Raw genomic sequence first — 25,950 nt, forward strand, 5'->3', positions numbered from 1 at the left:
CTAGTCCGTCTCCAGATCCCACACTCCTAACCAGTACAATTATGGAGAAGAAAAAACTATGTCAGCCCATGATGGTTCATGTAAGTCTTTGGTTGGAAAGTATCTTTCAGTAGCTTTTGTGCCATGTACCAAGATGATATCTATTTAAGAAAATATAAAAAGGTAATAACTGTAGGCCGGGCGCGGTGGCTCACGCTTGTAATCCTAGCACTTTGGGAGGCCGAGGCGGGTGGATCACGAGGTCAGGAGATCGAGACCACGGTGAAACCCCGTCTCTACTAAAAATACAAAAAAAATTAGCCGGGCGCGGTGGCGGGCGCCTGTAGTCCCAGCTACTCGGAGAGGCTGAGGCAGGAGAATGGCGTGAACCCGGGAGGCGGAGCTTGCAGTGAGCCGAGATTGCGCCACTGCACTCTAGCCTGGGCGACAGAGCGAGACTCCGTCTCAAAAAAAAAAAAAAAAAAAAAAAAAGGTAATAACTGTAAAACCAAAAGAGAAATTATTTCAAAAATACATTAATCATCATACTTAATATTCATTAGACAAGTTGGCTATTCAAATAATTCCTTGGAATTCAAAGATGAATTATCTTCCTTTTTAGGAATTCAGAGTGCTTTTCCAGGTGGAAGTCACTTTGTCCAGTGCTTTAGGTTTCTTTGGTTTGGAGACAGGCCTGATTGGACCACCATTGACTGGTGACACAGATAAGGTGTGGTGATTTACTCAAGGTCACCTAGAGTTTATGGATTAGGGCTGGCACTGGGCACAGGTATATCTCCTGTCTCACACAGTTATCTGTTCTCAGACATGGCATTAGCATTTTTCTTATGTATAGTGAATCACTTCTCAAGGGTTCAGAGGATACATGCTTCTCTGAGGTTAACTTGCAGGTAATATAGGAAGACATGGAATACCTTCAAATAAATGGAAATGGGATAATGATTTTCCTTTCCTTTCCCAAAATCTATTGGGACACTAGAAGAAAAATGCCTGGAATCATACAGCATGCAGTCTTTTGTGTCTGGCTCCTTTCGATCAGCATAATGTCTGTGTGATTTCCATTATTGTTGTCTATAGTTATAGATTGTTCATTCTCATTGATGGATGGCATTGCATTGTTTGGATATTTCACAATATATGTATCCCTTTTGGAGATTTACATATTTTTCAGTGTTTGACTTATGAATAATGGTGTTATGAATGATCTTATACATATGTTTGGATAGACATTTATTTTCATTTCTCTTGGGCATGTGCCAAGGACTGACATTTCTGAGTCACAGGATATGTGTATGTTCAGCTCAGTGGATACTGCCCATTTTTCAAAGTGGTTTTTCCAATCTGTATCCCTACCAACAATGTGTAAGAGTTCTACTGCTCCACATCCTTGCCAGCACTTAGTGTTTTCCATCTTTTTTGTTTTTTTCTTTTGGTGGGTATGTAGCAGTATCTCATTGTGGTTTTAATATCAGTTTCTCCTTAATTTAGTTCTCTCTGAAGTTTTAAGTCTCTTTTAGTCAAAGAAGGTCTGTACTCTTTTTAAAAACCTTATTTATTTGCTTAAGAAATTGGATTGTTGTCCTGTGGAGTTTGCATTCTGGATATTGCTGATTGTGTCCTTATTTTGTTGTTTATTAAGTTCATCTGGCCACTCTTACGTCCTTTAAATTGGTAATTAGATTTAGAGGCTTGTTCAGATTCAAGTTTTTTGGCTTGAATATCTCAGGTGAGGTGGTGTTTATTCTTACAGTGTTACACTAGGAGGCTCATTGGATCTGATTGTCTCTCCTGTGATGTTGAAATTAATCACTGGGTTCAGGTGTTGTCAGCCTGATCTATTCTTTATAAAATTTCCCTATTCACCTTTACTTCATGTTTTTTGCAGTCTCTGAATATTCTTACCTGTATCTGCATTTCATTAAATGTTACAAAAAGGGTGACATTGTAATTCTGATTTCTTCTGCCTTCACCAGCTGGAATTCATGTATAAAGAAAACTTCCTCTGACCTATTAGATTATATTGAGATATGGTATACACAGGGAAGGTAGGATGAATGTATAGTTCTTTTGCAGTATTTCCACTTCTCAAAACAGTGACTTGTTTCCTTAGGAGTTTCCAAAGGTGAGCAGTGAGCTTGTTCTGTTTGTGTTTTGTTTTTTTGGATTCAGTCTGAGTACTTTTGGTTGCTCATTGCTACTGGGTTGGTCATTGTTTTTGGTCCTCTCCAGTGTGTTTAACCAGGAAATGTGTATCCTTTGTAAGAGATACACGTCATCTGCTTTTATCCTGGGCTGCTTCTCTGTCCTATGGTAGGTAATCATTTTATTAGTTTTTGTTATTACCCTCGTTCTAAAAAATATAAGCAAATACAATATGTATATTATTTATTATATTACCTCCTCAGTAAAAATTTATCCAGAAATGAAAATGTCCTGTATCTAAACTGTGCAACACAATAGCCACTAGCTAGCTGTGGTTATTGAGCATGTGAAACGTGATGAGTGAGACTGAGAAACTGAGTTTGTAATTTAATTTAAGTTGCCACATGTCAGTAGTGGCTACTGTATTGGACACTGCTGCCCTATACTTTTTTTCTTCTTCTTCTTCTTGCTTTTTATTTCACAATGTGCCATGGAGATTACTCATAGCAGTATAGAGAGGGAGTCCTCCTTGCTTTTTATACTTGCATAGTACTCTAGGGTGTAGTTGTACCTTAGATTATTTAGTTGGCCCTATACTGGGCATCTGTCATATTACTACTATTCTGTTAGGAATTTTCTACCATAAATGGCCTTGTGTATATGCCTTTTATCTTTTTGCAGTGTTTCTTTGGGATGGATTTTTAGAAGAGGGATTGCTGTTTCCAAGAGTAAATACCGATGTATTTTTATAGATAGCATCAACCCCCCCCCCCCCCCCCCACGGGGATTGTACCATTTAACATTACTTCCAGCAATGTATGAGAATGCCTATTTCCCCACAGAGTAAGAGGAATGCTGAGGAGAGGTGAACATCATGTGAGAAGTTCATGAAAGCCATCTCACTAAATCAGGAGAATTAGATATTTGGATAGGAGTCCTACTCCTGTGCTTGTCTTTGACAATTCAGTCTCTACTCTTTTCAGTCTTTTGTGGATCTGGGTCCACATCTCTCAAATGGGAGAGGCAGTCTTGCATAAAGCAGAAACTCCATGTCAGCTAGAAGACCAAATGGGAGGGACTTCTCTCCTAGGGAAAAGACAAGCACAAAACCAGAAAGCCACAACTCTGATATAGTGAAGGACTAAAAGAGAAAGTAAACATGTAGTCCCTTACTCATGAGGAGAACCAAGGATGAAACCAACAGAAGGGTGACATTATCCTTACTCTCTATCTGCGAACTGAATAGAAAGCTGCAAGAGTTTATGTGTGTATAATTGTTGTGAAGAAGACTGAGATACAAACAACATGCAGATACCCACACTGAAACATATAAACACACTGTCAAATAAATAGTTTTGACGTACTTGTCTTACGCATAAAACAGTATACTGTGAACATGTTTCCAAAGCAATGAATATATGAGCATCATATTTGTAATTTCACAACTTTTTGTTTTCCACATGTTGTACAATAAAGTTTCTAAATTTAAAACACCAGAGAATTGCACATTTATAAAAGAATCCTCTATCTCCCTACAATGTGCACACACTGATTTATGAAATATAATTTTTTAATGTACTACTTTCACACAGCAGCATATGAACATGATTCTTAATAAATGCATTTCTACACTATAATTTTGTGACTAGGGTCACAGATTTTTCTGATTTACAGAACAGAATCTCAATAACTTTATCACATTATTAATAATTTTCATTGTTTAAGATTTATCAAATATAATCAAAGTGTATATTACATATTAAAAATATGGTCTGTCACACCTTCTCCATCTCCATGATACAAAGATAGTTTCTCTTAATTTATTGGTATCTACTCTTCAGATGTTTTTCTCTGCATGTAGTTTACTAACTTATTTTATTGACACACACACCTCTAAATCCATGTTAATCTATATAAATTATTTTACATAAATCCATGCACTACATTATAATTTATGACTTAACTGGTTGACTAAATATGATTCTGTTTCATATTTTTTGTTTTGGTGTGTTCCCAAGTGTTGGAATTTATATCATTTTTCTGAGATTTATATATTGTCTCTTGATATGATTGGCTTACTTCTCTTGTTCATGAATATTTCATATTTGGAGGATATAAAACATGATTGAATATGGGTTAGAAATAATTTCTCCCCAATTTTTTTTTTATTATACTTTAGGTTTTAGGGTACATGTGCACAATGTGCAGGTTTGTTACATATGTATCCATGTGCCATGTTGGTTTGATGCACCCATTAACTCGTCATTTAGCATTAGGTATATCTCCTAATGCTGTCCCTCCCCCCTCCCCCCACCCCACAACAGTCCCCAGAGTGTGATGTTCCCCTTCCTGTGTCCATGAGTTCTCATTGTTCAATTCCCACCTATGAGTGAGAACATGCGGTGTTTGGTTTTTTGTCCTTGCGATAGTTTACTGAGAATGATGTTTTCCAGTTTCATCCATGTCCCTACAAAGGACATGAACTTATCATTTTTTATGGCTGCATAGTATTCCATGGTGTGTATGTGCCACATTTTCTTAATCCAGTCTATCGTTGTTGGACATTTGGGTTGGTTCCAAGTCTTTGCTATTGTGAATAGTGCCACAATAAACATACGTGTGCATGTGTCTTTATAGCAGCATGATTTATAGTCCTTTGGGTATATACCCAGTAATGGGATGGCTGGGTCAAATGGTATTTCTAGTTCGAGATCCCTGAGGAATCGCCACACTGACTTCCACAATGGTTGAACTAGTTTATAGTCCCACCAACAGTGTGAAAGTGTTCCTATTTCTCCACATCCTCTCCAGCACCTGTTGTTTCCTGACTTTTGAATGATGGCCATTCTAACTGGTGTGAGATCGTATCTCATTGTGGTTTTGATTTGCATTTCTCTGATGGCCAGTGATGATCAGCATTTTTTCATGTGTTTTTTGGCTGCATAAATGTCTTCTTTTGAGAAGTGTCTGTTCATGTCCTTTGCCCACTTTTTGATGGGGTTGTTTGTTTTTTTCTTGTAAATTTGTTTGAGTTCATTGTAGATTCTGGATATTAGCCCTTTGTCAGATGAGTAGGTTGCAAAAATTTTCTCCATTCTGTAGGTTGCCTGTTCACTCTGATGGTAGTTTCTTTTGCTGTGCAGAAGCTCTTTAGTTTAATGAGATCCCATTGGTCAATTTTGGCTTTTGTTGCCATTGCTTTTGGTGTTTTAGACATGAAGTCCTTGCCCACGCCTATGTCCTGAATGGTATTGCCTAGGTTTTCTTCCAAATTTTTATATTTCTTTTTATTTTCTATTTTGGCTATACAGATACAATTCTATACTTTATAATTTTTTACTGTTTAAAAAGCACTTCAGCACATTGTTTTTGAAAGAACAACTCAACAATAATAATGCTTTAAGGCCGGGTGCAGTGGCTCACACCTGTAATCCCAGCACTTTGGGAGGCTGACGTGGGCGGGTCACTTGAGGTCAGGAGTTTGAGACTAGCCTGGCTAACATCAGGAAACCCCACCTCTACTAAAAATACAAAAAATTATCTGGGCTTGGTGGTGCACGCCTGTAGTCCCAGCTACTCAGGAGGCTGAGGCAGGAGAATCGCTTGAACCCAGGAGGAGAAGGCTGCGGTAAGCCAAGATCATGCCACTGCACTCCAGCCTGGGTGACAGAGCGAGACTCCATCTCAAAAAAAAAATATATATATATATATGCTTTAAGTTATATCAAATGTTAGCTGACAGGACAGAAGGGAAAAAATGTTTTGAATAATTCTAGGTTTAGAATCCTGGAGCAATAGTTTATAAGGTAGTTTCCCTAGATCAAGTTACCAGTCTTTTAATTTGTGTTCCCTGATCCAACTAATGGGCATAATTATTGGTACTGGATAGAATTGTTGAAATCAAAATGAGATGAAATATAAAATACCCTTTATATAGTAGTTGTGTACCTGTTAATAGACTACCATCCAGGTTCCCTTTCCAAAGGGCCACAGCTTGGTCTAGTTCAACATCTCAGGGATCAGCCAGTCCATGTACATACAGAAGATACTTTATCCTCCATTTAGTAGTGTAACTTGCTTATTTAACTGTAGTGGGTAGAATTTTGTCCCCCTCAAAACATGTCCCAATCCTAACCCACCCAAACTTTATTTGGAAATAGGGTCTATGTAGATATAATGAAGTGAAAGAGCTCCAGAAGGGAATATCCTGAATGTAGGTTGATGCCTAACTCCAGTGACTGGTATCTATATAAAAGAAAGCAGAGGGAGATTTGACACATCCAGGGAAGAAGGCCATGTGAAGATTGAGGCAGAGATTGAGTTATGCCACCTCAAACCAAATAAAGCAGGAGCCACAAGAAGCTGGAAGAGCCAAGAAAGGATTCTCCCCTAAAGGCTTTGGAGGCAGTGCAGTCCTGCCTACACCTTGATTTTGTACTTCAGGCTTTGGTTTTGTACATCGGAATCATGGCATAATAAATTTCTGTTGTTTAAATATGCAAAGTTTGTGATAATTTCTTATGGTGGCCCTAGGAAACTATTACATGTACAAACATCATACCCCAAATGTCATTGATTATGAATAAACATTGGTCGATACCCTAATTTTTTTTCATGGCTACAGGGATACGAATGTCAGTAAGACATGTGAAAAGTATTTAAAAGTGCCAACATTTCATAGGTACTGTATGCTTTTAATGTATTGGATCATTCAGTGCCCAGAACACACTTATGAGTTAAATACTATTGCAAAATTCAATTTTACAGATGGAAAACTGAGGGACAGAGAGGATAATGGCTTTGCCTAAGACTGAACAGTTAGGGAGTGGGACAGCTTGGGCTTATGTGCAGTGCATCATGCTCTAGAGCCTGGGAAACTGTGAAAGCTCTGTTGTTAGGTGAAAGAAGCAGTCTGCAAGCATACATACTTTAGGAGCTCATTAAAAGTAATATGCCCTATGTTAGTGTATTTATGCAAAACCTGGACCTAGTAAGAAATGGGTGGATTATGACTTTGGAGAGAATGTTCATGGCAATCCCAGAGACAGAAGCCATAGGGCAGTGGGATGATGAGTGGGAAGTGAAAAATGTTAACAGAACATGTAGAAAACTCTTTTTGGTACTTCGAATATGAAGGAGAAGAAGGATAAGGGAGGGAGAGACAGTGACAGGGAGATCTGTATCCTGTAGCTGAATGGGTGATGAGGGGGTCCAAGGAGAGATTTTTTTTTTAAATCTTCAATGTCTTGAAACTTGACCAAGTTAAAAGCTAATGTGAAAAAAAAAGCTATCTCAGAATTAACCCTTGAAGTTGACCACATGTTTATTTCCCTTATGCTTTTATATCACGTTAGAGCTCATGAGGCACCTCTAATGGAATAGAATGGTTTTGAGCTCAATACATATTTAGTTATTACCTAATGAAAGAATAGACATTGTGTGTGAAGAAATGCTAGTAACTCTTGGATTTTTGTCTCTCAGGGAGGCAGCAGATGGCTGAAATTCTGATCCGATGTGGCTGGTTAATGCATGATCTGAAAACCCCTGCACTGGTGATTTTGGGACAGATCTAGAATATACAAATAAATATATTAACATACCAAGTAGTCTAGGAGCAGCCACTGGGCAAACACCAAACCTTGCATCCCTGGTGCTGTCTCTGAGCTCAGCAGGTAAGTTCAAAGACATGCTTGTCTTCCCAGTGTGGGGAACTAAATTTGGGTCATCTCAGAAGCATGATGTTGGGCAGCTCTTATGAGCTTCTGATAACACCCACGAAGCAGAGAAACTACTGTCTACAAAACTTTGAACTCAAGGCATATCACAGGGACATTTGCTTTCTTCAACTAGATGTCTGTGTTCTCATAAGGGGGAGCAATGAGAAATGATTTTTCACAATGCCTGCCTTAGCACTGAGGCTCAGCCAGTCCCTAATGCTGTGTCCCATTTAAAGGCCATTTAAGTCCCACCCCATGCCGTATACTCTTAAGAGGTTTCCTCATGTACCCATCAGGCAGCTATGTAAGGTTGGTATGGTCAGTCCCATTTCACAGATGACTAACCTCAGGCTTACAGAGCCTAAGTCACCTCTTCAGGTAAGTGGCAGTATTTGAATGAAATTCCATCCCTCACCCTCCCTAGAGTACCCTGAGCAGCCTCCCTTTTAGAAGATGGGTTTCTGGGCTTGAGAAATGGTGAGATTTCACCCCCCTGCTATTGTGACCCCATGAGTCTTTACTAACAACTTTTCTGGGTGAAGATGACAGAGGTGAGATCCCATTCTTTGTGCCAAGAGACCTGTGTGTAGGGACACATGAGTTGGCTGATGCCTGAAGTGGTGAGTGGGCTCAGGCAGAAGCTCAAGTGTTGGCCTTGAGACAGGTGAGCATATATATATATATGAGTTTATTAAGTATTAACTTACACAGTCACAGGGTCCCACAATAGGCCGTCTGCAAGCTGAGGAACAAGGAGAGTCAGTCTGAGTCCCAAAACTGAAGAACTTTGAGTCCAGTGTTCGAGGTGAGGAAGCATCCAGCATGGGAGAAAGATGTAGGCTGGGAGGCTAGGCCCGTCTCTCTTTTTCACATTTTTCTGCCTGCTTTATATTCACTGGAAGCTGATTAGATTGTGCCCACCAGATTAAGGGTGGATCTGCCTTTCTCAGCCCACTGACTCAAATGTTAATCTCTTTTGGCAACACCCTCACAGACACACCCAGGATTAATACTTTGTATCCTTCAATCCAATCAAGTTGACACTCAGTGTTAACCATCACAACTCCTGTAGGCAAATGCACTCTATATTTCATCTCCTTTAATCTCAACAGCTATTCAAGTTACCCACAAGAATACCCACTGAATTATGACCATTATTCAGATCAGGGTACTTTAGGCGAGTTTCTATACATCAGGGAAATACCTTTGTTGTGTCTTGATTAGCAGGTAATTCTGAATTATTCTAAAGTTTTCTCCAGTTTGTCTCTGTGCCTCCAGGGCTTGGAATGATCTAATCTCCTTGGGCACTGCCATTACATGTTCCAAGGCAGTTTAACATTTTTTTTTTAAATTGTGATCCATGTGGTTTTAAGTCAGAAGATAATTTAAATTGAAAAATTCTAAATTTAAAAAAACTAACAATAGCATAAAAACTCTGGAAAAATCAGTGCAAACTAGAGTGAGATACTAGATTAGAATTCATGCTTTGTGAAGCACACTAACAAAGAGCTTGGCAAATAATTTCAGTGGAGAAGTCAAATAGTTAGATACATGAACAATAAACATATGAACTATGTCAAAACCACAAAAACTAATAAGATGTAAATATAAATCCTGAGAAGAAAAGTGGAAAAAATAGGTTGCAAAAGAAGATAAGGATGTGATTCGACCTTTGGAACAGACTGTGTGTGTGTAGGTGAACATATTTGTGTGCATCTCTCTTGTGGAGACATTTCACAGTATGCACCATTCTATGGACAGCAGACACCTAGGGGTCAGGGATTAGGAGCTGCTCCAGTGAGAGATACAGGTTAATTTCAATTCATATATGTGTATTTTATATTGTTTTACATTTTATATTCAGGAAAATATTTTGATGAAATATTAAAAACAGTATGTTGTGAACATATTGACAAGAGTATGTTACACATATACTCCTTACTTTAGGCATTCATTTATTCAATTTCCTGGGGAAATAAAGTAGATTTTTTAAAAATGAATTGACTCACACACGAGTGTGTGTGTGTGTGTGTGTGTGTGCTAGCTCCTCTAGCTCTACCACCTCAAATACAGTTCACAATTGCAGCATTATCCCCAGTTCAGACTGACGCTGTACTTCCAGTATCAGATTTAGATATCCCCGAAAACATACTTTTTTATAACCCAGAAAAATGATGGATACAGAGGGATTCCTGTAGGTACGTCAAAAATTCCAGAAAACTGACTAATCCCATTAATCAACCTCCCAGCCGCCATCCCTCCCTTTCCCCTGCTGAACTCACCAGTCAGCTCTCAGAGTTGCAATCCTGGCTCTGGCCACTAGGAAACATCGCAGCCATCTTCACATTTGTTCTTTTTTAAGGAAAAGGAGTACGTCTAACAAAGAGTAACAGATGTTATAACATGGTTTGTTCACTGAAATACCAGTTCTGTTTGGCATGTTCGTGTGTATATTAAAGCAGTTCCATTTGCTGTCGACCCCAAATCTACATCATATTCATTGATTTATCTCTTCCCTTAGTGTAGGGAGAGGTTTCCACACTGTAGGAGGGTCCCTTCCAGAGAGCAGGGCGTTCGTTCACTCTCCATTACGCCACCGCTGTACAGGCTTCCTGGACCTTCTACCACTGCCTCCCACTCATCCCCTCTCCAGGGGCACAGCTGCCCAGATCTGCCCCTTGTGCCGTCATCCTCTCTCAGTCACCTCTCACCTGTCCTGATGCTCCCTTAAGATTCTGTTTTCCAGCAACAGCCAAGGAATGTTAGAACTACCTGGTGTTTCATCCTATGGATGCCCTACAGTATATGTATTTACAGTCTTCTTTTACACTTACCAGTTTTTTTTTCTTTGACAGAATTAGAATGAATCATTCTGCACTTAGGCTCATAAGCTGTGGTTTAAGGGAAGTATTGTATTTTTTGCTCCTTGCAGACACGTCTTTGCAGAAGAGTTCGATAATGGTGGTACAATTTGCGCCCCCTCGTGACAGAAGCTTGAACTACAGCTTGAACGTCGGTGAGCAGGAAGGTGGGAGGGAGGGGCTGTGGCCCATGCACACCCTATATAGAGCGTTCTGAAATTCTGGGTTGAAAAAGGAGGCATTCCAGGTTAAAGGGATACAGAAGGCCAATAGATATTCCAGCCTCTTTATATGCTGAATAGAAAGCTGTATGTGAGAATAACAGAAAAATCATTTTAATTTCTGTAGAGATGAAAATATACTGTCTACATTGTTCAACACAATAGCTAATGGCAACTGTGGCAGTTGAACACCCGAAACGTGATGAATGTGACTGAGGAACTGAACTTTTAGTTTCATGTAAGTTTAATCAACTTAAATGGCCATATGAGGACAATGCCTACTATATTGGACAGCAGTGGCTCAACACATTTTTCTGTACCTTTCTTTCTTCACTTAACAATATATGCTGGAAATCATTACAAAGGAGTAGAAGGGGGAGTTCTCATTGCTTGTTTTACCTCCACAGAACTCTGGGATGTAGATGTACCTTAGATTATTCAATCAATTCCTTATTGGTGGACATCTGTCTCATTTCTAGTCTTCTCCTGTTACAAATTGTTGTACCATTAATTGCCTTGTGTTTATGCCTTTTGTCTTTTTTAATTTTATCTTTGGGGGTACATTCTTAGAAGAGAGATTGCTGGCCCCGGAAGAAAATATCTGTGCTGCATAAAAGATTTGAAATGAGAGGATCTGGAAACATGGCGACAAGCAGTGAATGTTGGTTCTATCTCATTATTCTTTTGATTCCATGTACTTTCTGGTCTCCTATTTTCATTCTAGTGTGACCTGGTGAATGAATTTATTGAGCCCCAGGAAGAAGGAATATTAAAGAAGAGCAAAGAATAGTAGCTGGACAGAAGATGGGGGTCATTGAACTTATATCCTAGTTGCCAGACCAGTAAACTGACCACGGGACCTGGGGTGAGTCCGGTTCTTTTTTTGGCCTCTAGTCTACCACAGAAGGACATTTAATATAGGAACAGTGGTTAGCTATGTGGGCTTTGGGGTGAGAAGGACTTGGATTTGAGTCTGGGAACTATCACCTGATGGTTGCATAATCTGGAGCAAACAATTTATCATGTATCCTATAATTGTTGGCATTTTTATTATTGTTTATTTTATTTTATTATTATTGCACCATTCATCCAAAGGGTGAATGATAGGAGTCAGGATTACACTGTCGGGTATTGCAATGTTCCATGAAACTTTGCTTTTATAACTGATAGAGTCTTTGACATACAGATTAAAGGATGTCTGTAGAAAGCTCATGAACAGACCCATATATATATTACATTTAATATGCAATATAGATATGGCATTTCCAATCAGATGCATTGTTTGAAAATTGGGGTTGGGTCAGCTGGTTCATTAAAAGGCAAAGTTAGATTATATATCTTGTAATTTAATCAGAATGACTCATCCACATATTACTACCTTGTATAAAAGTTCAGATAAAAATAGAAATAAAAATAAAGACCCAGAATACCAAGCTCCATATATAGTATAACAGTTATATAAAATGTAATGTATGTATATCCATTACATTTGCTTATATACGTTTATAAAAAAACAAAATAGCATGATGTAAATTTCAGTAAGGATAGGAATACTGATGATAAAAGAAAAACTTCAGCCAAATTAAATTTAAAGGACTTTGAGCAATGAACAATTCATGAATTGGGCAGCCCCCAGAATCACAGCAGATTCATGGAGACTCTAGCACAGCCATATGGTGGAAAAAGATTTATAGACCAAAAAAGGGAAATGATGTACAGAAATTGGAAGTGAGGTACAGAATGGCTGGATTGATTATAGCTTGGCATTTGCCTTATTTAAACCCAGTTTGAACACTCAGCAGTACACGAATGGTTGAAGTATGGCCCCTAGGATTGGCCAAGACTTAGCTATTGTTACAGGCACATACTCCTAAGTTATGTTTTCAATTTTGTCTATTAAGCTAGGTTATAGTTCATCCACAAGGACTCAAATATAGAAGTACGAAGTCCTTCTCAGGTCACCTTTAGTTTGCTTTAACACTGGGTATTAATATTTTTTAATTTCTGCACTTGACTCAATATTAAACTTTTGCAAAGGCAAGTGTGGAATACATTTATGATAAAAATGTAGCTCCTAAAATATGTTACTTAAGAAATATTTCCGAAAAAAGCATAGCCATAAAATTAACCCAGGTTAATCTTATACCTACTTTAGTTTTTCTCTAACCCCAGGTCCCATAGGCTCCCATCTGGTAGTGGGTTTATGCCTTCCTCCTGAAGTCACATTCTTAACCAGAACACTCTTTTCACGGGTTCGCACTCTCTCCACACTTTCATTTGTTTTCTCTCTGCACTCAGCCTGGGCAACAGAGCAAGACCCTGAAAAAAGAAAGAAAGTGGAAGGGAGGGAGGGAAGGAGAGAGAGAGAGAAAGGGAGGGAGCGAGGGGAGGGAGGGAGGGCGGGCTTTGTTGTCTCTTCTTTGTAGCACAGGTAACCTGATCATGCAGTGGAGGAGAAGGAAAATCATCCCCTCATTACATTTTGTTTGATGTCCTTTCTTGCTACCTTCTTTTACCTTCCATTTGGACATTGGAATAGCAGCCTTTCATTAAGCTCTGGAAAGGAGATAGCACTGAATGACAGAGCATGAAGATGAGTCTGCTATAAAACAGACTGAAACCAGAAGACCTGGGTCCCAAGTACCAGATCTGTCCTTGTATACCCAGTGGTTAGGGATGTGGGCTTTGGAGTCCGACAGATCAGTAGAAAATGTGTGTACATTTAATAACTGCTTTCATGATCTTTAGCAAATGTTGAGTCTTCAAATTAATGAAACCCATATTTAGTATACATACATTAAATATGCATGCATAGAGAATGAAATGAGCGTTAATACAAAAAATTCTACGTTTAAAAATTAACTAGTGATGGGGTTATTGATTAATTATATATCTGGACTTGATTATACTTCCCTGAATTTCTGAATTGGTATGGAGCTTTTTAAAATCAGAATTAAGTCTCAGAGAAATAGTGGTTGTTATGAAATATTAAAATAACACAAAAAATTATAGAATACAACAGACTTCTACATATTCATGTCAACATATAAAACTTTCATAGGTGAGTCAAACACATTTTAAAGTCTTCTCTTATTACCTCAGCTGCCTTCTTTCCCACAGGTGACCATGATGCAGAATTTAGGATTTACGTTTTTAAGACATTTTTCTATACTTTTATTACATATGCATGTATCTGCAAGTGAAATATGGTATTGTTTTCTGACATGGTTTCATCTCTAAATACCTGGCTACCTCATGAAATAGGAGGAAGGAAGAAACATGAGGAGAACAAACACACATTCACATCTTAATAGAGGGACCTACCATATATACTATTTGTCATTTATACTCTCTTTCAGACTCACTGAAGCAGACACACTCATTTTCTCAGTTTATATGCTGTGGGGAGCTCCAACAAAATCTGCAGATACCATTTTCCAAGCGTCTTTATTCCCTGATGAATTTAAAATCTTTAGAGTTTCCCTGAAGCTAACTAGCCTAAAATAATATCTCAGTGTATCCTGACATGAAATACCTTCCATTTGTCCAGACCTAATTTTCTATCTTTCATCCAAACTGTAATTCATGTAGGCTTACCCTGTCTATCTGGAATCTAAACTGGGTCATGCTGGTGAAAGAAGACAGTGATTCCCTGAGTTGATTTTCATATGTCCAGGCTGCTACCCAAATCCATTGATTAGTTCAGGGATGCATGTCATTTAGAGCTTGATCTGATTTTGTATCACAATTGCTCAGCATGAGTATATTTTGCTTTCCATTTGTTATTTTTGATTGCACAAGGAAGGTATTTCAAAAGAGTTTTAATTCGTATGTGTTAATTGATGATCCTGGGGACAGAATCCATAGTGTAATGGGATAAAGAGTCAGTGAAAAGTTGAGACTATTAACAAGGAATGTGTAAAACTCTTTGTGGAACTTTGAATTTGAAGGAGAAGAGAGAATCCAATGGGGGAGAACACATACACATACACACATACACACACACACACACACACATACACACACACACACACACATACACAGAGAGAGAGAGAGAGAGCGCTGGAGGGAGAGCACCAGAGAGAGAGAGGGAGAGAGGGAGAGGAGTGGTATCTCTATCATGTGGTTGAATAGGTGATGAGAGGTCCAAGGAGGGATTTTTGAAAATCATCAATTTTTTGAAACCTGATCAAGTTTAAAAATTAATGAGAAGAACCATCTCATCTCAGATTTAAGCAATGAAGTCACCCATATATTAATTTCCTTTCTTGCCCAGCTAATTCGACTTTAGAGTTCATGAGGTACCTCCAATGGAATAGCATGAATTCTGGGCTCTGTAAATATTTAGTTGTTAGCTAATTAAAAACTAGATAATTGTGTGTTGTATTAGTCTGTTCTCATGCTGCTAATAAAGACATAACTGAGACTAGGTAATTTATAAAGGAAAGAGGTTTAATTGACTTACAGTTCCACATGGCTGGGGAGGCCCCACAATCATAGCAGAAGGCAAAAACACATCTTACATGGTGGCAGGCAAGAGAGCTTGTGCAGGGAAACTCCCATTTATAAAACCATCAGATCTCTTGAGACTTATTCACTACTATGAGAACAGTATGGTGTAAACTGCCCTCATGATTCAATTATCTCCACCACGCCCCATATTTGACATGTGGTGATTATTACAATTCAAGGTGAGATTTGGGTGGGGACACAGCCAAACTCTATCATGTGTCAAAGACTTGCTAGTAACCATTGGATTTTTGTCTCTAAGGGAGGCAGCAGATGACCGACAACCTGGAGTGATGTGGCTGAATACCACATGATCCGAAGACTCTGCACTGGTGGCTGCGGTATGGGTCCAAATTTTTCCTTAACAAAAAAAAAGAGCCCCAAACCATACTGACCAGTCTAGGAACAGCCATTAGGCAAACACAACTTTTTGCTACCCTGGTGTTACCGATTTCTGAGCTCAACAAGTGAATTCAAAGATATGCCTGTCTTTCCAGCATGGGGAGCTGGATTTGGGTCAGCTCAGGGGCATGATGTTGAACAGCTCTTATGAGCTTCTGATAGTGCCCAGGAAGTACAGAAACAACTGTCTACAAGTCTTTGAACTCAAGGCATATCACAGGGACATTTGCTTTCTTCAACTAGATATCTGTTTTCTCATAAAGAGAAACAATGGGAAATGATTTTTCACAATGCCTCATTAGCCCTGAGGCTCAGCCATCCCCTAGTGCTGTGTCCCAACATTTAAAGGCCATTGAAGTCCCACTCTATGCCATATACTCTGGACAGGTTTTCTCATTTACCCCTCAGGACAGCACTGTAAGGATGGTGTGGTCAGTCCCATTTCATAGATGACCAAACTCAGGCTTTCAGAGCCTAAGTCACTTCTCCAGATAGGTGGTAGGATTGAAATGAGGTTCCATCCCTCATCATCCATAGACAGCCCTGAGTAGCCTCCCTTTTAGAAGATGGGCTTCCAAGGCTTGAGAAATAGTCAGATTCCACCCCCTTGCTATTGTGGACCAATGCGTCCTCACTCCACAACCCCTCTGGGTGATGAATAAGATAGAGAAGATGAAATCCCGCCATTTATGCCAAGAGACCTGGGTGTAGGGCCACATAAGTTGGTTGCTTCTCGAAGTGGTGAGTGGGCTCAGGCAGAAGCTCAAGTTTTGGCCTTGGGACAGCTGAGCTGGAGAGAAGGAAAGTAACATACACTAAACTACTGTAAGCAAATGCACTTTATATTTCATCTCCTTTAATCTTAACTGCTATTCAAGGTACCTATCACTTTGACCATTATTCAAATCAGGGTACTTTAGGAAAGTTTATGTAAAGCAGGGAATAAACTCTTTTCTCCAGATCAGCAGCTAACTCTAGAATTACTTTTAAGTATTTTTAAGTATTTTTCCATTTTTGTCTTGATATCTCCAGGACTCTCAATGCTTGAATTTTTCTCAAAGCCAACAGTACACACGACCTAAGGTGTTCTTCACTAGTATTTCTTTTTAAATTACAATCTGTATATATCTTATTCATATTATTGAAGTTGAAAACACATTCTAAATGAAAATAACACTAAGAATTTCTATAAAATAACGGGGAAACATTTTCAAACTACATCTCAAATGTTGGATTAGTATCCATAATTTATAGGGCAAACTCAGTAACAAAACATTTGGCAACTAATTATGACATAGAATTCCAATAGATATAGACATGAACAATGAACCTGTTGATTATGCTAAAACTATAAGAACTAATAAGATGCTAATATAAATCCTCAGAAGAATATTAAGTGGAAAAGACAGCTTGCAAAAGGAGATGATTAATGTGATTGCACTTTTTGGCAAAGATTATATGCATGTGTAGGTGAACATGGTCATGTGCACCTCATCCACAGAAACATGTCTGGAAAGTGTGCACCATTCTATGGACAACAGACCTTTTGTGTCAGGAGGTAGGAGTTGAGCTAGTGAGAGGTGAAGATTAATTACAATTCATATATGTGCTTTTGTATATTGTCTGAAATTTGGTATTCAGGAATAAAAGTATTTTGATGAATATTTAGACACAACATACTTTTGCACAGATTGACAAAAGTAATGTGTATTATGTTCATTAATTTGAAATAGCTATTACTGTATTCTATTTAATGGTGAAAGAAGTAGTTAAGTAGAAGGACACAAAACAAGTCTCAACAAATTTAAAAAATCAAAATCATATCAAGTATGTTCTCGGAATAAAAGTAGAAATCAATAACAAGAAGAACCTGGGAAACTGTACAAATATGTGGAAAATAAACAAACAGCATGCTCCCGAATGACCACTGAGTCAAGAAAAAAAATATAGAGGAAATCAAAAAGTTATTTGAAACAAATGAAAATGGAAACACAACATACCAAAATCTAGGGGATACAGCAAAAGCAGTGCTAAGAAAAAAATTTGTAGCAATAGATGCCTACATCAAAAAAGTCAAAAGATTCCAAATAATCAATCTAACTGTTCACCTCAAGGAACTAAAAAAGGAAAAACAAATCAAATCCCAAATGAGTAGAAGGAAGGAAACAGTAAAGGTCAGAGCCAAACTAAACAAAATAGAAACTAAAAATATACAAAATTTTAATGAAACAAAAAGTTAGATTTCTGAAAAGATAAAAAATTGATAAAACATCAGCTAGACTAACCAAGAAGAAAAAGAGAGAAGACACAAATAAACAACATCAGAAATGAAAAAGGAGACACTACAACTGATAACATGGAAATACAAATAATCATCAGAGACTATTATGAACAATTATATACCACCAAATTGGAAAGCCTAGAGGAAATAGATAAATTCCTGGACATATACCACCTCTCAAGATTGAATCAGGAAGAAATAGAAAACCTGAACAGACCAATAATAAGTAATGAGATTGAATCAGTAATAAAAATTTTCCAACAGAGAAAAGCCCAGACCTGGATGGTTTCTCTGATGAATTCTACTGAACCTTCAAAGGAGAACTAATACAAGTTATATTCAAACTACTGAAAGAAAATTGAAGAGGAGAGAATTCTCCCTAACTCATTTTATAAGGGCAGCATTATTATGATATTAAAAACTGGACAAGGACTCAACAACAACAACAAAAAAAAAACTACAGGCCAATAACCCTGATGAAAATAGATGCAAAAGTTCTCAACAAAATACTAGCAACCTGAATCCAACAGCACATCAAAAAGACAATCCCATGATCAAGTGGGATTTATACCAGGGATGCAAAGATGGTTCAACATATGCAAATCAACAAACATAATACATTACATCAACAGAATGAAGGACAAAAACCATATGATTATCTCAACCAATCCATAAAAAGCATTCGATAAAATTCATCATCCCTCCATGATAAAAACTCTCAAGAAACTAGGCATCAAAAGAACGTACCTCAAAATAATAAAAACCATATATGATAAACTCAGAGCTAACATCATAATGAATGGGGAAAAGCTGAAAGCATTTAATCTAAGAACTGAAACAAGACAAGGGTCTTGTTTTTTCACCTTCCTCACTACTATTCAACATAGTACTGGAAGACCTAGCCAGAGCAATCAGACAAGAGAAATAACAGATATCCAAGTTGGATATCTTTGCATTTGTTCCTCTTTGCAAATGATATAATTTTATATCTAGAAAAACCTAATGACTCCATCAAAACCCTCCCAAATTTGATAAATACAATATAGTTGTAGGATAGAACATCAATATACAAAAATCAGTAGTGTTTGTATGCACCAATGATGAAATAGCTGATGATGAAATCGCGGAGAAAGAAATTAAAAAGGCATGCCTACTTGAAATAGCTACTAAAAAAACCTAGGAATAAATTTAACCAAGTAGGTGAAAGACCTCTACAAGGAAAACTACAAAACACTGATGAAAGAAATTGAAGAGGACACAAGCAAATGGAAAGATATCCTATGCTCATGGCCTGGAAGAATTAATATAATTAAAATGACCATACTGCCAAAAGTAATCTGCAGATGCAATGCAATCCTTATCAAAGTACCAATGACATTTTTCGCAGAAATAGAAAAAACAATCCTAAAATTGATATGCAACCACAAAGGAACCTGGATAACCAAACCACTCCAGACCAAAAAGAACAAAGCTGGAGGCATCACACTACTTGACTTCAAAATATATTACAAGGCTATAGTAATCAAAACAGCATGGTATTGGTATTGGTATGAAAACAGACACAAAGACCAATGGAACAGAATAGAGAATGCAGAAATAAATCCACATGTTTACAGACAAAACTGATTTTCAACAAAGGCACCAAGAACGTACATTGGAGAAAGGACATCCTCCTCAATAAATGGTATTGGGAAAATTGGATATGCATATGCAGAAGAATGAAACTGCATCTCTGTCTCTCATCATATACAGACATCAACTCAAGATCAATTAAAGACTTAAATGTAAGATCTGAAACTATAAAAGTACTAGACAAAAACCTGGGGGAAACACTTTAGTACATTGGTCTAGGCAAAGATTTTATGTCTAAGACCTTAAAAGCACAGACAACAAAACCAAAAATAGACAAATGACCGATATATGTGTCCACCACAGAGTCCAGGGCCTTTCCTCTGCAATACCTTGTCAGCGTCAGTACTTTCTTTACTCCTCTGTAGCCTTTCTCACCTCCCTATACTTGAGGAGTCTAAATGGCACTACTTTATGAGTGTCTGTAGAGCAATACTTATCAAGGCCTACATAGGCACACTCCCTTTGTGCTAGCATTTCCTTTTATATGTTTATCTTCAGGACTTAGTGAAGAATGTTGACAAAGATCTGGTTACAAGTACTGCCATCCTGATATTTCCCTTTTTTCACTTTTGGGCTTGAATTTAGAAAGGGAGACGAAACGAGATGCAAAGACACAAGCCAGAAGGAAATAAAGGGAAATGTGGTTGTCAGCACACACATACACTCACTCTCTCTCTCTCACACACACACACACACACACACACACACACACACACTCCTACATCAACTAGGTTCTGTTATCACAATACTACAATTCTCTCAACATAGTTGTTGGGCTCCAAGGAGACCCATTCAGCTCACCAGAGCAAATAGCCATGGGAACACTGCCCTGGATTACACCCACTACCAGTGCACAGACTGAAAAGATGCTATCCACATCGTGTAGATAATAGGGAATATTGGAACACTATGAATAATATGGGGTTGTGAAAATTGATTATGTCACATCCACAGTATGAAATTTCAGAAGAGAGCAAAAATGAGTTATATTGAAACAATGATGAGAGATGATTTTTTTTTGCCTATCAGATTAGTAAAGATTCAGATTATTTCTAATATGGGCAGAAAGGAACTTTCATACTGGAATATTAGTAGTATAATACTTTTATTAAAAGTATTTTGATTTCAGATAAATGCATGGGGGCAAGATGGCAGATAGGAGGCAGGACTAGCTTGTAGCTCCTGCTGAGATGGACAGAGCAGCATGTGGAGACTCATACTGTAAACCTTTGCTCCAAGAAGCACTGCAGGAACATACCAGGAAAGCTGAGAGAATCCACAGACCCTTTGAAGAAACTGGATCACTGTTGCAGGCCCCCTGAGATGCTGAAAAACTGTGAGTCTGCTTGCTTTGTCAGTGGGGAAGCTGGTGGTCTGGGACAAGTTCTCAGCCCTGGTCACTGGTTGCCCTGAAATAGACTTGGTACTGTTGTGCGGCACAGTGGGAATGACACCAGCCGTTAGGGCTGCAGGCTGCATGGGAGCAGGGTGAGGCCCATGACTGCTGACTTTCCCGCACTTGCTGGCGAACTGTATGATTCAGCAGAAGCAGCCATAATCCCCCTGGGAATATAACTCCATTGGACCGGACACCACACCCCCATCCCCCACAGCAACCACAGCAAGTCACACCCAAGGAGAGGCTGAGCTCAGCCTTGCCTATCCCTGCCCCTACCTGGTGCTCTTTCTCTACCCACCCTGGTAGCCAAAGACCAAGGTCATAATCTCTTGGGAGTTATATGGCCCTGCCCACCACCTGAGAAATCTGAATACTTAACCAGCTGTCCCTAGGGAAAGTTGGCATCCTCTCTACAGGACCACAACTGATGCACTCTTGAAAGCACCACCTCCTAGCTGGAGGCCAACCAACACAAAACTAGTGCACTAAACCAAAATACAACCAAGGACCCTTACAGAGTCCACTTCACTCCCCTCCTACCTCCACTGGCTGCAAAACCTGAAGATGGATCACATCACAGGACTCTTTGTAGACACTCCCCAGTACCAGCCCAGAGCCCAGTAGCTCCACTGGGTGGCTAGACCCAGAAGAGCAAAAACAGTCATGACAGTTTGGCTCTCAGGAAGCCCCATTTATAGGGGAAGGGGGAGAACACTACATCAAGGGAGCACCCCATGGGACAAAAGAATCTGAACAGCAGCTCTTGAATTCCAGATCTTCCCTCTGGTGTAGTCTACCCAAATGAGAAAGAGCGAGAAAAAAATTTCTGCTAATACGACAAAACAAGTTTCTTTAACAGCCCCGAAAGATTGCACCAGCTCACCGGCAATGGATCGAAACCAAGATGAAATCTTGGAATAGCCAGAAAAAGAATTCAGAAGGTTGATTATTAAGCTAATAAAAGAGGCAGCAGAGAAAGATGAAGTCCAACTTAAATAAATCAAAAACGTGATGCAGGATATGAAAGGAAAATTATTCAGTGAAACAGCATAAATAAAAAAAAATTACAATTTCGAGAAATCAGGGGCACATATAGAGAAATGCAAAAGGCACTGGAAAGTCTCAGCAATAGAATCGAACAAGCAGAAGAAAGAACTTCAGAGCTCAAAGACAAGGCTTTCAAATTAACCCAATCCATCAAAGATAAAGAAAAAAGAATTTTAGGCCAGGCGCGGTGGCTCACGCCTGTAATCCCAGCACTTTGGGAGGCCAAGGCAGGTGGATCACAAGGTCAGGAGATCGAGACCATCCTGGCAAACACGGTGAAACCCTGTCTCTACTAAAAATACAAAAAAAAAAAAAATTAGCCGGACATAGTGGCAGGCACCTACAGTCCCAGCTACTCAGGAGGCTGAGGCAGGAGAATGGCGTGAGCCCAGGAGGCGGAGCTTGCAGTGAGCCAAGATCGCACCACTGCACTCTAGCCTGGGCGACAGAGCAAAACTCCGTCTCAAAAAAAAAAAAAAAAAAAAAAAAAAAAAGAATTAAAAAAAATGACTAAAGCATCCAAGAAGTTTGAGACTATGTTAAATGTCCAAACCTAAGAATAATTAGTGTTCCTAAGGAAGAAGAGAAATCTAAAAGTTTGGAAAACATATTTGAGGGAATAATCAAAGAAAACTTCCCTGGCCTTGCTGGAGATCTGGACAAATACAAGAAGTTCAAAGAACACCTGGGAAATTCATTGCAAAAAAGATCATTGCCTAGGCACATAGTCATCAAGTTATCTAAAGTCAAGACAAACGAAAGAATCTTAAGAGCTATGAGGCAAAAGCATCAGGTAATCTATAAAGGAAAACCTATCAGATTAACAGCAGATTTCTCAGCAGAAACCCTACAAGCTAGAATGAATTCAGGTCCTATTTTTAGCCTCCTTAAGCAAAACAATTATCAGCCACGAATTTTGTATCCAGAGAGAAACTAAGCTTCATAAATGAAGGAAAGATGTAGTCTTCCCCAGACAAACAAATGCTGAGAGAATTCACTACTACCAAGCCAGCAGTACAAGAACTGCTAAAAAGAGCTCTAAATATTAAAATAAATCCTCAAAATATACCAAAATAGAATCTCCGTAAAGCAGAAATCTCACAGGACCTATATGACAGTAACACAATGCAAAAAAAAAAAAAAAAAAATATATATATATATATATATATATACAGGCAACAAATAGCGCAATGAATAAAATAGTACCTCACATCTCAATACTAACATTGAATGTAAATAGCCTAAATGCTCCACTTAAAAGATACAGAATGGCAGAATGGATAAGAATTCACTAACCTAGTTTCTGCTGTCTTCAGGAGATTCACGTAACACATAAGGACTCACATAAACTTAAGGTAAAGGGATAGAAAAATATATTCCATGCAAATGGACACCAAAAGTGAGCAAGAGTAGCTATTCTCACATCAGACAAAACAAACTTTAAGGCAACAGCAGTTAAAAAAGACAGAGGGACATTATATAATGATAAAAGGACTAGTCCAACAGGAAAATATCACAATTCTGAATATATATGCACCTAACACTGGACCTTTCGATTTATAAAACAGTTACTACTGGACTTAAGAAATGAAATAAACGGCAACACGATAAAAGTGGGAGACTTTAATACTTCACTGACAGCACTAGACAGGTCATCAAGACAGAAAGTCAACAAAGAAACAATGTACTTAAACTATACCTTATAATAAATAGACTTAACAGATATTTACAGAACAGTCTACCCAACAACTGCAGAATATATATTCTATTCATCAGTACATGGAACATTCTCCGAGATAGACCACATGATAGGCCACAAAACAAGTCTCAGTAAATTTAAGAAAATCGAAATTATATCGAGTACTCTCTCAGACCACAATGGAATAAAATTGGAAATCAACTCCAAAAGGAACCTTAAAAACCATGCAAATACATGGAAATTAAATAACCTGCTCCTGAATGATCGTTGTGTCAGCAATGAAATCAAGATGGAAATTTAAAAATTCTTTGAATTGAAAGGTAATAGTGACACAACCTATCAAAACCTCTGGGATACAGCAAAAGCAGTGCTAACAGGATAGTTCATAGCATTGAATGCCTACATCAAAAAGTCTGAAAGAGCACCAATAGACAATCTAAGATCATACCTCATGGAACTAGAGAAACAAGAACAATCTAAACCCAAACCCAGGAGAAGAAAAGAAATAACGAAGATCAGAGCAGAACTAAATGAAATTGAAACAAACAAAAACAATACAGAAGATAAATGAAACAAAAAGCTGGTTCTTTGAAAAGATAAATAAAACTGATAGACCATTAGCAAGATTAACCAAGAAGAGAGAAGGTTCAAATAAGCTCAATTAGAAATGAAATGAGAGACATTACAACTGATACCACAGAAATACAAAAGATTATTCAAGGCTACTATGAACACCTTTATGTGCATAAACTAGAAAACCTACAGGAGATGGATAAATTCCTGGAAATATACAACCCTCCTAGATTAAACCAGGAAAATATAGAATCTCTGAACAGACCAATAACAAGCAATGAGATTGAAATAGTAATACAAAGATTGCCAATAACTAAAAAATAAGTTCAGAACCAGACAGATTCACAGCTGAATTCTATCAGACATTCAAAGAATTGGTACCAATCCTATTGACACTATTCCAAAAGATAGAAAAAGAGAGAATCCTCCCCCAAATCATTCTATGAAGACAGTTTCGCCATAATATCAAAACCAGGGGAGGACATAACAAAAAAGAAAACTGCAGACCAATATCCCTGATGAACACAGATGCAAAAATCCTCAAGAAAATACTAGTGAACCAAATTCAACAACATATCAAAAAGAAAATCCACCATGATCAAGTGGGTTTCATGCCATTGATGCAGGGATAGTTTAACATATACAAGTAATAAATGTGATACAGCACATACACAGATTTAAAACAAAAATCACATGATCATCTCAATAGATGCAGAAAAAAGCATTTGACAAAATCCAACATCCCTTTATGATTAAAACCCTCAGCAAAATTGGCATAAAGGGGACATACCTTAGAGTAATAAAAGCCATCCACGACACAAACGAAGGGAAACACATCCCATGCTCATGGATGGGTACATATGGAACCAAAAAAGAGCCCAAATAGCCAAAGCAAGACAGAAAAAAAAAGAAAATAGGCGCATAGACCAATGGAACAGAATAGAGAACCCAAAAATAAAGCCAAATACAGCCAACTGATCTTTAACAAAGCAAACAAAAACATAAAGTGGAGAAAGGACACCCTATTCAACAAATGGTGCTGGGATAATTGGCAAGCCACATGTAAAAGAATGAAACTGGATCCTCATCTCTCACCTTATACAAAAATCAACTCGAGATAGATCAAAGACTTAAATCTAACACCTGAAACCATAAAGATTCTAGAAAATAATATTAGAAAAACCCTTCTAGACATTGGCTTAGGCAAAGACTTCATGACCAAGAACCCAAAAGCAAATGCAACAAAAACAAGAATAAATAGATGGGACTTAATTAAACTACAAACTTCTACACAGCAAAAGAAATAATCAGCAGAGTTAACAGACAACCTACAGAGTGGGAGAAAATCTTCACAATCTATACATCCGACAAAGGACTATTATCCAGAATCTACAAAGAACTGAAATCAACAAGAAAACAAAACAAAACAAAACAAAAATATCAAAAAGTGGGCTAAGGACATGAATA

At 38.2% G+C, this 25,950-nt stretch overlaps 1 protein-coding gene and 1 long non-coding RNA gene across 5 annotated transcripts in view; both read left to right on the top strand.

Moving 5' to 3' along the window:
• The window catches only part of RAB40AL (RAB40A like), a 121,422-nt gene that overhangs the window by 72,696 nt on the left and 22,776 nt on the right, over positions 1-25,950 (top strand). Inside the window, exons 6-10 of one of the 4 annotated variants that reach the window (XR_010119751.1) lie at positions 7,624-7,814; positions 10,792-10,875; positions 11,666-11,806; positions 15,713-15,791; positions 20,895-25,071. The gene's annotated coding sequence lies outside the window, so the exon portion shown is untranslated. Of the gene's footprint in view, positions 1-7,623; positions 7,815-10,791; positions 10,876-11,665; positions 11,807-15,712; positions 15,792-20,894; positions 25,072-25,950 lie in introns of those variants that run through there. The other 3 variants (XR_010119752.1, XR_010119753.1, XM_063635210.1) reach the window with 3 other exon arrangements.
• The window catches only part of LOC134736048 (uncharacterized), a 64,298-nt gene continuing 45,188 nt past the window's right edge, over positions 6,841-25,950 (top strand). The window contains exon 1 of the long non-coding RNA XR_010119754.1: positions 6,841-7,102. This is a non-coding gene — a long non-coding RNA (uncharacterized lncRNA). The remainder of the gene's footprint in view (positions 7,103-25,950) is intronic.

Source organism: Symphalangus syndactylus, chromosome X (genome assembly GCF_028878055.3).
Source record: "Symphalangus syndactylus isolate Jambi chromosome X, NHGRI_mSymSyn1-v2.1_pri, whole genome shotgun sequence".
Lineage (NCBI taxonomy): Eukaryota > Metazoa > Chordata > Mammalia > Primates > Hylobatidae > Symphalangus > Symphalangus syndactylus.